Source organism: Mobula hypostoma, unplaced genomic scaffold, assembly GCF_963921235.1.
Source record: "Mobula hypostoma unplaced genomic scaffold, sMobHyp1.1 scaffold_36, whole genome shotgun sequence".
NCBI lineage: Eukaryota > Metazoa > Chordata > Chondrichthyes > Myliobatiformes > Myliobatidae > Mobula > Mobula hypostoma.
In genome coordinates, this window is record NW_026948187.1 from 1820985 (window position 1) to 1837916 (window position 16932).

Sequence of the window (16932 nt, forward strand, 5' to 3'; positions counted from 1 at the left end):
TGAAATCTGCTTCACTAACATTATTTACAATCTTAACATAACATCACGTCTTATACTCAGTGCCTTGATTTATGAGGGCAATTGTACCTAAAGTTCTCTTTAGAACTGTATCTACCTGTCACACTGCTTTCAAGGATATGAATCTGTTTTTCCAGGTTCCTTGATTCATACACCTCAGAGCCCTAACATTCAGTATGCAAGTCTTATCCTGGTTTGTCCTTCCAAACTGCAACATTTCACCCTTATCTGCAATAAATTCAACCTGCCCCTTTTCAGCCCATTTTCTCAGATGCTCCAGATCTTGCTGGAGCATCTGAGAAAATGGCCCAGATCAAGCCTTTCTTGTTGTCCATTACACCCACAATCTTACAGTCAGTGGCAACGTTGCTGATCCAGTTTACTATGTTATCATCCAGATTGTTGTTATAGATGACAAACAACAGACTCAGCACTGACCCCTGTGGAGACCACTAGCTACAGGCTTCTAGTTGGAGAGACAACCAACGCACTACCACTGTCTGGCCTCTCCCGCTAATACAATGTCAAATCTCATGGACTACGTTATCTAGAGTGCCAAGCAAATTAACCTCCTGACCAACCTCCCAATGTAGCAAGTTGCATAAAGTCTTATGAGAGTCCACATAAACAACATCCACCACCTTTCCTTCATCAACCTCTTAGTAACGTACTCAGGAAACCCAGTAAGTTCAGTTAAATATGACCTGCCTTGCACAAGTCAGGCTCACTGGTCTATAAATTTCTGGCTTACTCTTAGAGTCTTTCTTGAATAACAGAACAATGTTAGCTATCCTCCAATCCTCTGGCACACTCCCTTGGCTAAGGATATTTGAAGTCTCTCTAACGGGACCCCTGCAACTTCTACACAAGCCTTCCACAAAGGCTGAGGGGACATCTTGACAGGCCTTATTTGCCTCAAAACAGCAAACACTTCCTCCTCTGCAATCTGGATATGGTTCATGACCTCACTACTCTTTTGCCACAGTTCTTCAGAGTCTGTGTCTGGGTCTGGCTCCATTCATAGATGACCAAGGTGATTTTTAAGAAGACCAATTTTGACCATTGCTCTCGTTTTAGTCTTAATGTATCTTTAGAAGCCATTGGGATTTTCTTTTACCTTGTCTGACAGAGAAACCTCATGTCCTCTTTTAGCTCTCCTAATTTGTCACAGGAAAGCAACATCTAGTATCAAGGAACCCCACCGTCCAGGCTGTGCTCTCCACTCGCTGCTGCCTCAGGAGTCACATCATCAGTTTCAGGAACAGTTATTATGCCTTGCCTCATTAGTGAACTGTTCCCACAACCTATGGATTCCCTTTCAAGGATTCTTCATCTCATGATCTTGATATTTACTGTCTATTAATTTATTATTATTATATCCTTTTATCTGTTTGTATTTGCATGTTTTGCTGCACCTTGCACAATGGCTGTATGACCATCCCATTGGATGCAGTCTCTCATTGATTCTATCACGTTTCTGTTGTTACATACCCCGTAACTGGGTTGCCAAATCAGCAGAAATGGACCACTCGTTGGAGTCTGGATTACTAGGACCTAATAAAGTTTTATTAAAGAAATAAGTAACGCAGTACTCTAATCGTAAGGATATAAATGCAACAGGTTAGCAATGATAATACACACATGTACACAGAACTAGGGTAATAGGAATCAACCAAGCTCTATCGCAGTCTAGGGGTAAAGTGATCAGTCTTAAGTGACGCAGAGTTCAGTTCAGCTTAGTGCAGTTCGCAGTAATCGCTGTTGTGCCGTTGGAGAGAGAGGGGGGGGGGGATCCAAATTTGATTCAGGCAGACCTTTGATGTTCTTCGCAGTTGGTTTCGAGCGGACCCTTTTATGTCTTCTATCCCGCTGTGGTCACCGACTGTGACCCCTCCGTTCCGGATACGACCGTTCTTCTGCGGTGAATCCGGCACCCAGGCAAGGGCGGACACACACACCAAGTTCCCACCAATCGTACCTTTACACCCTGTGCGTCTATGGTTTGTTCCCGCGAACCAGACCTCCAAACTCCACCAACTTGTGGGGGCACACCGCTCTTCCAGGGTCTCGTTATCTCGTGATCTCATGGTGTCCCGTGCCTTAGCGAACCTGTTCTTTTTATCCTCCTGCTGGGGTATCGTCTGTCCATCAAACTTCAAACAGTTCAGGTACAAAGCAACCGGTCTGTCAATATTCTGAATTGTGTCTCTTTTCAGTTAATCTCTCTCTCATCTCTGATTAACATTTTGAATGTTTCTCCATTGTCTCCCTTATCTCTCTCAGCATCAATCATCTGATAACTTGGTTTGGCATCACACCGTATTTACTGCGTTTGCCCACAAGAAAATGAATCTCATGGTTGTAAATGCAATACATCTCAACTTTGATAAGGGATTTATAATGAACTTTGAACACTGAACTGCATACATCTTATTTGAGTCTCCTTTTGCTTTACCAGGCCCTCATTATCTCTCAATAAGAGAAGTACCCTAAACCTGTCAGCTTTGACTTTTATTCTAATAGGAGCATACAGATTCTGTACACTCAATATTTCACTTTTGAAAGCCTCCCATCTAACAGGCATCTCTACTCTGTCAAAACCACATCTAGCAGATCCCGTCTGATGCCATCAAAATTTGTATTTCTCCAATTTAGATTTTCTCCTTGCCATCCCAATTTCCTTTATAGCCATCCCCTATACTTTTTATACTTACTGTATCTATGAAATATCTTTCTTCTCTCTACCTAACCCTTGACATTCCCCTCACGATCTTAGGTTGCCTGTACTTGTTACCTTTGGTTCTTTACATTGATGGGAACATGACAGTTCTGAACTCGTGTTATTTTTCCATAAAACGTTGGGACAGAATTAGACCATTTGACCCATTGAATCTGCTCTGCCATAACATCAGGGCTGATTTATTGTCCCTTTCAACCCCATTCTCCTGCATCTCCCTGTAATATTTGAACCCTTACTAATCAATAACCTATTAATCTCTGCTGTATCTATACAAGAAGACTTGATCTTTCCAGCCATCTATGATGATGAATTCCACAGATTCACCACCACATAGCTAAAGGAATTTCTCCTCATACCACCTCCCCCCATTCTTCTAAACTCTAGTGAGTACAGACACAGAGCCATTGAATGCTCCTCAGGTGTACTTTAACCCTTTCACTCACAGAATCATTTTCATTAACCTCCTCTGCACGCTTTCCAATACCAGCACATCTTTTCTTAGGTAAGGGTCCCAAAGCAACTTACAATATTCTAAATGCAGTCCAATAAATACCTTATAAAACCTCAGTGTTACATCCTTGCTTTGATATTTTAGTCCTCTAAATAAATGCTAATATTGGATTTAAATTCCTTACCATCAATTCAACTTGCAATTTAACCATGAGGATTCCCAGGTCCGTTTGCACCTCTAACGGCATTCAGCATGCCACAGTTGCTGAAGAGATGTTCAGTTGTGTGTAGCTGATCTATCTCACTCCTGTACACCAGCTCATCACCATTAAACTCTGCCTACAACAGGCAGATTTATATATGGTGGTTGAGGCACCCACACTCACTCTGACCACTGACACTCAAATTTCTGCCATACTCTCTTCCACAGTGAAGACAGACACAAAATACATTTTCTGTTCATCCATCATTTCGTTGTCCACCATTACTACATCCCAGAATCATTTTCCAGTGCTTCAATGCCCACTACCACTTCTCTTTTCCTCTTTATATATCCGAAAAAATCTATTTGTATCTACTTTTATAATTTTGGACAGCTTACCCTCATATTTCACTTTTCACACATGATTGCATTTTAAAGTTGCCTTCTGTTGGTCTGTAAAAGCTTCCCAATCCTATTGCTTCACACTAATTTTGGTATATAAGCCCTTGTCTTTTGTTTCCATCCATTCTTTGACTTCCCTTGTCAGATTGCTTTAACCTGGGCCTTACAAATTGCTCCCAGAGCATCCCACCATTGCTTTTCTACCATCACCCCTGTGAGTGTTGCCTTCCAGTAAACTTCAGACACCTCCTCTATCAAGCCTTTGTAGTTTCCTTTACTCAACTGTAATAACAATTTAATCTGATTTTTGCTTCTCCCTCTCAAACTGCAGGGTTAATTCTGTTATGTTTTCATCACTGGCTCTTTATACAATACCTAATCCAAAACTGCCTTTTCCCTGGTGGGCACAACCACAAGCCATCTCGTAGGCATTCTACTATTCCCTTCTTTTGGGATCCAGTACTAATCTGATTTTGCTTACCTACGTGCAAAGTGAAATCCCCATGGCCTGGTTCTGTGTTGTATGACTCTGTGACTCTCTCCCTTCCTCTCCCAGCTCTACGGTCTTACACTTTCTCACTACACCACCCCCCACCCGCCCCAACTCCTCACATTGTAGCAATACCTTGTGTTTCAACTCGTGATGTTTTACCAAACGTTACCCGTTCTAGGATATGAAACCCCTCTGTTTGCATCCGTTGACAAATAGGAGAAGAGAACAGAGTAGAATTAACCAGAGGGACGTTCCTATTACATTTGTAATGCCCACGGAAGCAAGAGCAAATAATTTGGAATGTTTTGCAGAGAAACAGAATATTCAGCCCCACAAACTACTTGGCACCTGTCTGACCTTCTCTTGCAATCCCTCCCCTTTCTATTTTATCTTTCTCTCTCTCCTAGCTGACTATCTCTCTCCAGCACACTACCTCAGCACCATTAAACTTCTTCTAACAGCTGTCAATTGGCAAATTTAAAAATGGTGTTTGAAGCACGCACTCACTCTACCCCCTGACATGCTCAAAATTCTGGCATACTGTTACCCTATTCACCTCGCTACCCTATTCCAGGAACTACTCTCACTCCAGTCTCTGGGTGAATTTGCATCTGTGCCTTTCAACACTTGATACCTGAGTGAGTGAAATGAATAGTCCTTTGTTCTCAATCTACATGTTTCCTGTTGCTTATAATTTCCTGTCAGTAAGTTTCCCTTCTTAAAGAGTGAAGTAACATTTGGAATTTTCCATTTCCCCAAAACTTTGACATCCTTTTTTCAGCCACAGTTGCCTCATCCTCCCTTCAAGCAACACACATAAAAGTTGCTGGTGAACGCAGCAGGCCAGGCAGCATCTATTGGAAGAGGTACAGTCGACGTTTTGGGCTGAGACCCTCAGTTAGTCCTGACGAAAGGTCTCAGCCCGAAACGTCGACTGTACCTCTTCCAATAGATGCTGCCTGGCCTGCTGTGTTCACCAGCAACTTTTATGTGTGTTGCTTGAATTTCCAGCATCTGTAGGTTTCCTCGTGTTTGCATCATCTTCCCTTCACAACTTTTTTTTCACCTTTGGCATTTATCTATCCTGTGCCTTCTGAATTACTCCTAGAAATTCCAGCCATTGCTGCTCTGACGTCATCCCTAGTAATGTCCCCTTCCAATTGCTTTGTTCAGGTCCACAATCATGCCTCTGTAGTTCACTTCACTCCACTGTAATACTGATACATCTGATTTTAGCTTCTCCCATTCAAACTGCAAGGTGAATTCTATCTTATTAGGATCACAGTCTGATTACACAAGACCAGATCCAGACTTGTCTTTATACTAGTGTGCTCAACAACAAGCTGCTTTAAAAAGTCATCTTGCAGGCATCCTACAAACTCATTCTCTCAGGATCCGGTACCAATCTGCTTTTCCCAAAGCTCCTGCAGATTGAACGACCCCATGGCTATCATTGCATTGCCCATTTTACATTAGCTTTCTATCTCGTGTTGTAATTCGTAGCCGACATCCTAACTACTGTTCAGAAGCGGGCATAAAACTCCTGTCAGGGTCTTTTTACTTTTGCAGTTTCTTAACTTTACCCACGAGGATTCTACATCTTCCCAATCCTGTAAGACCAGAAGGCACATGAGCAGAATTAGTCTATTCAGCCCATCCAGTTTAATCCACCATTCCATCATGGCAGATCCCGGATCCCACTCAACCCCATGCACCTGCATTCTCGCCATATACCTTGACGCCCTGACAGGTCAGAGAACTTTTGCCTTAAAAATAAACCTGGACCTGGCCCCCACCGCAGTCTGTGGCACAGCATTCCACTGACTCAGTATCCTCTGGCTAAAACAATCCACCTTACCTATGTTCTAAAAGGCAGCCCTGCAATTTTGAGGCTGTGCTGTCTAGTTCTGGGTACCCCCACTATAGGAAACATACTCTCCAAAATCACCATGTCCAGTCCCTTCAACTTTCAATAGGCTTCAATGAGATCCTTGGGCTTTTATCTAAATTCCAGTGAGAAAAGGCCGAAAGCTGCCAAACACTCCTCATATATCAACCCCTTCATTCCTGGAACCATCCTCGTGAACTTCTCTGGACTCTCGCCAATGACAACACATCTTTTCTGAGATATGGGCCCAGAACTGTTGACAATACTCCAAGCTCAGCCTGACTAGCGTCTTATAATGGCAAACCAGTATCTCCTTGCTTTTGTGTTCTATTCCCCTTGAAGTAAATGCCAACATTGCATTTCCCTTCTTTACCACAGACACAACCTGTGAATTAAACTTCTGGGAATGTTGCACGAGAACTCTTAAGTCCCTCTGTACCTCTGATGTTTGCGCCTTCTCTCCATTTAGATAATAGCCCGTGCTGTTGTCCCTTTTATCAAAATACATCTTGTTTCCAACACTGTATTCCATCTGCCACTTTTTGCCCCTTCTTCCTAATTGCCTAAGTCCTACTGTAATCACATTGCTTCCTCAGCTCTACCTATCCCTCCACCTATCTTCGTATCATCCACAAACTTTGCCACAAAGCCATCAATTACATTATCCAATTCATTGACAAACAAAGTGTAAGCAGTGGTCACTGTAAGTAGAGGTCACAATACTGACCCCCGAGGAACACCACTAGGTACTGGCAGCCATTAGGCAAAGGCCCCATTTATTCCCACTCATGGTCTCCTGTCTGTCAACCATTCATTGTCCATGCCAGTATCTTCCCTGTAATGCCATAGGAGTTCAATTTGTTAAACAGCCTCATCAGTATCAAATTATCAAATGGGATACTGATAATCCAACTAAATGACTTTCACTGCCTGTCATTTATCCAACCTACTTGTTACTTCCTCAAAGAACTCTAACAGATTTGTCAGGCAAGGTTTCCCTTTACAGAAGCCATACGATTTTGAATTACTTTATCATTAGACTCCAAGTACCTCAAAACTTTGCCCTTAATAATGGACTCCAACAATTTCCCCATCGAGGTCAGGTTAGGTGAAAGCCCTATAATTTCTTTTCTTTTGCCTTCCTCCATTCTTAAAGAGTGGCGTGACGTTTGTAATCTTCCAGTTCTCTGGGACCTTGCAAGTATCAAGTAATTCTTGAAAGATCATTACCAATGCATCCAGTATCTCTTCAGCAACCTCTCTGGAATCTGGAACATAGTCCATCTGGTCCAAGTGACTTATCCACCTTAAGACATTTGATTTTGCTATGCTCTTTTCTCTCCTGTCCCCTAAAACTCACAGACCACTGGCACACGGCTCGTTTTTTCTCCCCATAGAGAAGACTGAAGCAAAGTACCCATGAAGTTCATCTGCCGTTTCTTTGTCCCCCATCACTACCTCACCAGCAACATTTTCCAATGGTCCATTATGAACTCCAATGCCAATTCTCTCTCAGAACTCTATGACTGTGGCAAAGTACAGCTCCAACACCATATACAAGTTTGCTGATGGCACCACTGTTGTGAGCTGCATCAAAGTTGGTGATGAATCAGCATACAGGAGGGAGTCAGAACATTTGACTGAGTCATATCCTAACAATAACCTCTCACACCATGTCAATAAGACCAAAGAACTGATAGTAGACTTCAGGAGAGGGAAACCAGAGGTCCATAGGCCAGGAATCACTGGAGGATCAGAGGGGGAGCATGTCAGTAACTTTAAATTGCTGGGTATCTCTATCTCAGAGGACCTGTACCGTACTCATTATAGAAAGATAATTGTGAAGAACGTATGACAACACCTCTACTTCCACAGGAGTCTGCAGTGATTTGGTATGTCATCAAAGACCTTGGTAAAGTTCTATAGCTGTGTGGTTCAAACTCTGCCGACTGGCTGTGTTACGGCCTGGTCTGGGAACACCAATGCCTTTGAGCAGAAAATCAAACAAGAGGTAGTGTATTCAGCCCAGTACATCACAGGTAAAACCCACACAACTATTGAGCACATCTACATGAATCATGGCTGTACAGAAATAACATCAAACATCAAAGATCCTCATCACTAAGGCCAAGCTCTTTTCTCACTGCCACCATCAGCTAGAAGGTACAGGGTTTCCACTCAAAGCGTTGACTGTACTTTTTTTTCCATAAATGCTGACTGGCCTGCTGAGCTCCTCCAGCATTTTGTGTATGTTCCACCATGTCAGTCATAGCTGTCAAATTCTAACTGTGCTTCAGTTAAGTTAATATCCCTTTTGTTTTTTTAATTCATTCAGGAGACTTTTGTAACCTCTCCTGCACTCTCCTTTTTACTTTATCCTCACTCAGCCAAAATGTTGAAATGCTAAACCTAATATTTAGGTCAAAGACAAACTTCATCCAATCCCACTGACTGCGATTTAAACCTATCACCTGCCTAAATTCCAGCACTATGTTGGTTTTGCTACCAGTGGTGAAAATACACTGAACCTGGTTTATACTAACACACCAATTGCAGATAAAGCAGATCCTCTGCCCCACGCTGGGCTCTCAGGTCACTGATCTGTTATGCTAATTTCAGCACTGATCAAACTGGCCAAACCAGTTCTGAGGGACTGATCTCAGCATTGCAGGATGGCTTTGAAAGCAGGAACTATAGTATGTTCAGAAAGGCTGCTGCCCATGGCAACCACATTAACATCGAGGAATATGTGGATTCTGTGAGCAGCAAACGCAGAGATGTGTACTGAGAATTTTACCATCACAAAGCACACCTATGCGAGGACAAATCAGAAGCCATGGTTTACTTCAGAGATCCGTGCATGGATGAGGGATTGTGATTCTGCCTTCAGATCAGGAGACGTGACACTTCTCAGGGAAATAAGAACTGTGCTTTCCCACTCCACTAGGAAGGTGAAACAGGAGCATTCTCAGAGAATACAGAACCACTTCAGTGATACCAGAGAAACAAGGCACATGTGGCTGGGAATTCAGAGCATTACAGACAAATCTGCCCAGCACGTCAGTGACAAGGATGCTTCACTCACTAACAGTCTGAATGTCTTTTGCCCAGTTTGATGAACAGAACAGAGTGCTGGCCAGAAAGGCACCAGGGGAGCAGGTACTCTGTCTGGCTGAAGCTGAGGTGAGGAAGACCAGGGTCAATACATGCAAAGCTGCAGGGCCCGATGATATACCAGGTCAGGTTCTGAAAGCAGCCCAGCTAACTGAGGTGCTGACAGATATATTCAACACCTCTCTGGAACAGTCCATTTTGCCCCCGGTTTTCAAGATGGCAACGTCATCCCAGTGCCTAAGGAGGTGACGGCAACCTGTCTAAATGACTGTCGTCCGGTCCATTAACATCAACCATTATGAAATTATTTGAGTGGCTGGGCATAGAGTGCATTAGAGCCATTCTCTGGTTACATTGGACCCTTTCCAGTCCGCTTATCACTTGAATCAATCCACTGATTTAACACCATTATACCCCAGAAACTGTCCTTACTGGGTCTGAACACTTCGATCTGTAACTCGATCCTGGGCTTCTTAACGGTAAGGTCACAGTCAGTCCGTATGGACAGCAACGTCTCTAGTTCCATTACACTGAACACTGGTGCACCCCAGGGCTGTGTGCTCAGTGCACAGCTGATGCATGACAGTACCACAGGATTCAGCTCAAACCGTGTCATACAGCTTGCGGATAACACTACAGTGCTCATGGCAATGATGAGTCTGAGTACAGAGAGGAAGCGGAGCGGAAGTGTGAGAACAGCAAACAAAGTTTGAACTTGCATAAGACCAAGGAAATGGTTGTGGATATTAGGAAGGTGCAGATGAACCACCCCCTCTGTGGACAGTAAGTGCACCAAGTTCCTGGGAGTTCAAATCCTGGATGACTTCACCTGGTAAATCAACATCACCTCCCTGAACGAGGCCACACAGCAGCAACTCCACTTTGTCAGAATATTCAGGTGTGTGAGCACCTTCCATCAGCGAAATTTTACAGGAGCCCTGACTAGCTGCATCTCCATCTGGTGTGGAAGCAGCAGAGCATCAGACCCAAGGTCTCTACAAAGGACAGCGGAGATTATTGTAGCGGTTTCCCTACCACCCATCAGGGACATTTATCAAGAGTGCTGTCTATATGGGACTCTTAGGATCCCACCCATCCATCCAGCACCCTCTTTGACTTTCTCCTGCCAGGCAGGAGACTTCGATGCATTATGACAAGTAGAGTCAGGATGGGAAACAGTTTCTTCCCTTGGGCCATTAACCTTCAGAACTCACTGCCGCATCGCATTCGTAATGTCACCAGTTCATTGGTTCTGCACCCACCAATATTTAATTTATGCACTTTACTTGTGTATTTATGTGTGATTCATTTGCAGATTTTATTCTTACTTTCCTAAGTTATTTTGCCTCATATGTGTATTATGTGTACTTCTGTGCTTTACCCCTGGTCCAGAGAAATCTTGTCTCCTTTGACAGTATACATGTACGTATTTCGATAACAACAAACTTGATTTGACTGTCCTTCCTCACTGTCTCAGTCATACACTGTATCCACCTGTATACCAACTTCCCATCCTCAGCCCTATCACTCGAGTTTCCATTCCCCTGCCAAAGTAGTTCAAACCTCCACAACAGCTCCAGCAAACCTGCCCACAATGATATTGGTCCCCCTCGGGTTCAGGCTGAAATGTCAACTGTTTATTCCTTTCCATAGATGTTGTCTGAGCTGTTGAGTTCCTCCAGCATTTTACATGCATTTCTTTGGTTTTCCAGCATCTGAGAATCTTGTGTCAGGTCCTGTCTTATTATCATACAATGCCTACCCCTCCTCTCCAAATTTAAAATATAAATCCATATATTTCTCCAAAAGAACTTTGAATTGAAAGTCTGCTTCTCTGAAATATTACTTTAGCAATGCAATCATTGACCAATCCTCATATTTCTAAACTCAGAGCAAGTGGCAGAGAGATTATAAACTTGGAAATCCAGCACTTTAACCATCAACCCAACTCTCAAAGCACGCACTGCAATATCTCATCCCTCTGAAATTAAGACCAAGCTGAACAATAATCTCCGGCTGATCTCCCTCACCTTTTGCAATGCCCAGATGTCACCAGTGGCCATTCTCAGAACAGATAGTCATTACCAGAGGGTGCAGTTTTACAGCCAGTAGTCACAGGTTCACAGCAGATATCAGGATTATATTTTTACCCAGAGGTTCCTCGGAGTTTGGAATGCAGTTCCTGAGAGTATAATATCTAGATGAGCACTTGAATCAACAAGGCGTAGGAGGTGATGAACGAAGTGTGTTCAATTGAGATTAGTATAGATAGGTACTTGATGGTCAGCATGGTCTGGAAGGGCCAAAAGGCCTGTATGTGCTGCAAGTTTTATGACTATAGTGGCTTCAAAGTATTTAATTACCAATGTAATTAAATACTTTGAATCATCATACACAACCCTGAGATTCATTTCCATTCACTAATAGTTACAAAGAAATACAATAAAAGCAGTGAAAAACTACACACAAATAAAGACCGACTCACAACCAATGTGCAAAAGACAAACTGGTGGAGATAGCATCATGACGTGGGGATGCTTTTCAAGAGCAGGGACTGGAAATCTGGTCAGTATTGGTGGGAAGATGAATGCTGCTAAACACAGAGATTCTGGATAAAAATCTGCTAGCTCTGCCGGAGAGCTTAAACTGTTGAAGAAGTTCATCTTTTATCAAGACAACAACCCAAAGCACACTGCCAAAGCAATCAGGAAGTGGCTTCAAATGAAGAGAATTGATTTCATTGTCCCAGTCAGATTCCTGATTTTAACTGATCAAACATCTCTGGCAAGACCCCATGATTGCTATCCACCAGTGCTCCCCACTAATCTGGCACAGCTTCAGCAAATTTGCAGGAGGAATGAGCAAATCATGCTCCATCACATTGAGCAAATTTAATAGAGACATCCAAAAACACTCGTCTCTGCAATAAATGTGAGAGGTGGTTCAACTAAATAATGAGCAAAGAGGAATGAATACTTCTGAATTTTTTGGTTTTTATGCTTTCCAATTCTCCCCAGTTTTGGGCTCTATTGTGAGAAAAAAGGATCATGTGATTCACATACACAAATTCTGAGTTAAATTAATCAAAATCCCTGGTTGTAATACCCCCAGGTTGTGGAATCAGTTTAGTACTGAGGTGAGTGAAATTATCCACACTGGTCCAGCGGCCTGATGGTTGAAGGATAATAACTGTCTTTGATCTGGTGGAGTGACCCTCAGGCTCCTGTACCTCCTGCTTAATGGCAGCAGTGTGAAGAGAGCATGGTCTGGATGGTGGGGTCCTTGATGATGGATGCTGCTTTCTTGTGTCTACACTCCTTGTAAATGTGACCACTGGTGGGGAGAGTGTCTCTTGAGATTGAGTGGGCTGTATTCACCACTTTTTATAGGCTTCTCCATTCTTGTACATTGGTGTGAGACTGGGACAGATCAACCAGTGAGTGGCAATCTAGACTTGGGGGTAGGCCAAATTCCTCTTGCTCCTGCTGTGTTGTCCTCTTACAACACGAGATGGAGGGGTCTCAGGAGGTGACTCTAGAGCAGGATGTCCTGGTTTCATTCCACACGCTGATCAGAAGATTAATTGACCACAGAAAACTGCCTCCTGGGAAGGTGGAGGCAATAACTTGGGATCAGCGTAGGATCAGTGCCAATGGTGTTCGATGGTTGGCATGTACTCAGTGGGTCAAAGAGCCTGTTTCTGTGTTGTGTGACTCTGCGACATTCTCCCTCCTCTCTCACCTCCACTGTCTTTCACTTTCCTACTTTCCCCATCACCCCCTCAACACCTCACATTATACTAATGCCTCATGTTTCATATGCCTCATGTAACCTTTCATCAAATGTTACCTAACTCTATCATGTTTGTTCTCAGTCTGTTTGCATCCAGTGGCAAACAGGAGAATAGAACAGGGCAGAATTAACCAGAGGGATGTTCCTATTAGATCAGTAATGCCCACAGAAGCAAGGGTGAATAATTTGTAAAGTTTTGCAGGGAAATAGAATATTCAGCCCCAGAAACTACACAACATCTCTCTGAACCTTTCTCTCTCTCTCTCCCCCTCTCTCTCTCTTGCTCTCTGTACGACATTAGCACCCTAATCCAGGATGTTCTGTCACTTCCCTCTGTGGGTGAATTTGCATCTGTGGTTTTCGACACGTAATACCTGCGTGTGTGAAATAAACAGCCTTTGTTCTCAGTCTGTGTGTTTCCTGTTGCGAACATGGTGTCAGAACAAAACAGGATTAAAACATGCGGTATTATTATTCAAAATTCAGCAGCTGCAGAGTCACATTAAATTATTTAGGAGAATTCTGCAAAAACAGGACACTTTGGGGGAAAGAAAAGCTCCTCTCTAAACATGCAACAGACTTTGCCTCCACAACCATCTGAGGCAATGAATTTCAATGACCGCTCTCTGGCTGAAATAATTCCTCGCCATCTCTATTCTGAATGGATGCTTATTTATTCTGAGACTATGACCCTCAGTCCTGGACTTCACCACGATAGGAAACGTTCTCTCAACATTCACGCTATCCAGGGCATTCACTATCCAATAAGTTTCAACTAAATCCTTCTCATTCTTGTAAACTCCAACAAGTACTTACACAGAACCATCAAATACTCTTCATACATGAACCCTTTCATTCACAGGATCATTCCCATGAACCTCTGTGTGTTCTCCAATGGCAGCACACCCTTTCTCGGAAAAGGGACGCAAAACTGCTCAATACTCCAAAGGCAGTCTGACAAATGCCTTATAAAGCCTCAGCATCCATCTTTGCTTTTATATTCTGGTCCTCTCAAAATGAATTCTGACATCACATTTGCCTTCCTTACCACCAACTCAGCCTGCAGATTAACCCTTGGGAACCTTACATGAGGATTCCTAGCTCCCTTTGATTTCTGAATTTTCTCCCCATTTAGAAAATGGTCTACACCTTTAATCCTTCTACCAAAGTACATGATCACACACTTGCCTACACTGTATTCTATCTGCTACAGTTTGCCCAGTCTCCTGACCTATATTAGTCCTTCTGCAGGCACCCTGCTTCCTCAACACTACCTCCCCTCTACCTATCTTTATATCATCCGCAAAACCATCAATTCTGTCATCCAGACTACTGACATACAGAATTATGTGAAAAAGTGATCCCAGCACCGACCAGTGGAACACAACTAGTCACTGGCTGGCATTCGGAACAGGGTCCTTCTGTTCCTCCTCTCAGCTTCCTGTCAGTCAGGCGTTCTTCCATTCATGCTGCGATCTTTCCTGTAATACCATGGGCTCCTACCTTGTTAAGCAGCCTCTTGTGCAACACCTTGTCAAGGGCCTTCTGAAAATCCAAGTCAACAACAACCACTGACTTTCCATTGTCTACCCTCCCTGTCAATTCCTCAAAGAATTCCAACTCTTGTCAGGTAAGTAAACCTTGCTGGCTATGGCCTAATCTGTCATGTGGCTCCTAGCACTCCAAAATTTATTTTTAATACTGGATATTTTAGTAACCGCTGACATCAGGCTAATCAGCTTATAATTTACTGCCTTTTGCCTCCCATCCTTCTTAAAGAGTGGAGTGACATTTGCAAGTTTCCATTCCTCTGTAACCATTCCAGTGATTGTTGCAAGATCACTACCAATGCCTCTACAAACATTTCACCTACCTCTTTCAGATTCCTAGGTATCCACAGGTCCATGTAACTTATCTACTTTCAACTACCCAAGCACCCTCTCCTTACAAATAGCAACTACACTGACTTCTGTCCCGGCACACCAATTTCTGACCTACAGATGATGTCTTCCACAATGAAGACTGATCCAAAATACTTACTGAGTTTCTCTGTCTTTTTTGTCCCTCATTACAATCTCTTCAGGGTCATTCTCCATTCTTACCTCATCTTACCCTTGTATACCTGAAAAAGCTTCTGGAATTCTCTTTTATATTCTTGGCAAACTAACCTACATATTTCATCTTTTCTGCTTATTAATTTTTATTGGTGTGCAGAGGTGGACGTGTCTCAGGAAGTCATTCTAGAGCAGAGGGTCATGGTGGACAGTGTGGGAGGATTTCAATTAAGGATAGAGCCGGGGGGAGGATGAGACAACAAAAATATCTCAGTAAGATCAGAGGAAATGAAACCTTCTCCCAGTCCCAAGACGACAACCTCATTATTTGTCTCTGGTATTATTTATTTATTGTGTAAATTATATCAGTGATGACAAACCTGACTCTGTTTCCCAGCTCTATCTCTCACCTCGGCGTCATTTCCAACTGTTGCTCAATGTCGTCCTGTGGTTTTTCTTCAGATGTTGTCTTGGCATCTGACACGGAGAGTCCATCGTTCACTCTGTCAGTTTCCTTTCACAAACACAGCGTCACTATGTGGCACCAGAGACGGCTGGAATCTGGAGCAACATACAAGATGGTGGATGCGTTCAGGTAGGTCAGGCAGTATCTGCAGTGGGAAATGAAGAGTCAATGTTTCAGGTCAAGACACCTAATTAATCTACAATCAGAATAAATCCAACCCCAAACTGTGTCTGTGTCCATGCTGTCACACTGTACATAGGATTGTAATGGACAGAGAGTGAGAGACAGACTGCAGGGTTGATCCTTCCACACCAGCACAGTGTCAGATATGCACTTTGTAGAAGAAGGTGGGATTAGTTCAGACTGGCAACATGGTAATTACAGATATCGTGGGTCAGATGGACTCTTCCTGTGCTGTACTGCTTTGTGCTTGAGTGGCATTAGTGTTTTGTACATAGAATGCATTACACTGACACCACAAACAGGAGAAAACTTGCAGAGGATGGAAATCCGAGCAACACACGCAAAATGCTGGAGGAACTCAGCAGGTCCAGCAGCATCTAGGGAAGAAAGCACAGACAACATTTCAGGCTGAAACACTTTGGCAGGACTGGAGAGAAAATGCTGAGGAGTAGATTTGAAAAGTGGGGTAGGGGAGAAAGAAACACCAGGCAATAGGTGATACTTGGAGGGGGAGGGATGAAGCAAAGAGCTGGGACGTTGATTGGTGAAAGAGACAGAAGCCCAGGGAAGAAAAGGGAAGAAAAAGGGTTGTCAGGAGGAGCACCAGATGGGTGGCAAGGAGATAACATTTGAGAGGGAAAAGGGGAGGAGAAATGAAGAAGGGGGATTACTGGAAATCTGAAGAATTGATTTTCATGTCATCAGGTTGGAGAGTAGCCAAACAGAATATAAGGTGTTCTTCCTCCAGCCGAACTGTGGCCTTATCACGACAGTGGGGGAGGCCACGGATGGACCTATCGGAATGGGAATGGGAAGTGGAATTAAAATGGGTGGCCACTGGGAGATCCCACTTGTTCTGGCAGACTGACCGTAGATGCTCGGCGAAGTGATCTCCCAATCTACGGCAGGTCTCATCGATATACAGGAGGCCACACTGGAACACAGACTCACAGGTGCAGTGTTGATTCACGTGGAAGGACTGTTTGGGGCCTTGAATGGTAGTGAGCGAGATGGTGTAGGGGCAGGTATAGCACTTGATCTGCTTGCAAGCATAAGTGCTAGGAGGGAGATAAGTGGGAAGAGATGAATGGACAAGGCAGTTATCCCTGCAGACAGCAGAAAGTGGGGTG

At 43.5% G+C, this 16932-nt stretch overlaps 1 protein-coding gene across 2 annotated transcripts in view; it reads left to right on the plus strand.

Annotated features, from left to right (window-relative positions):
* LOC134341616 (zinc finger protein 239-like) overlaps positions 1 to 16932 on the plus strand; it is a 618489-nt gene that overhangs the window by 423206 nt on the left and 178351 nt on the right. The window lies entirely within an intron of this gene.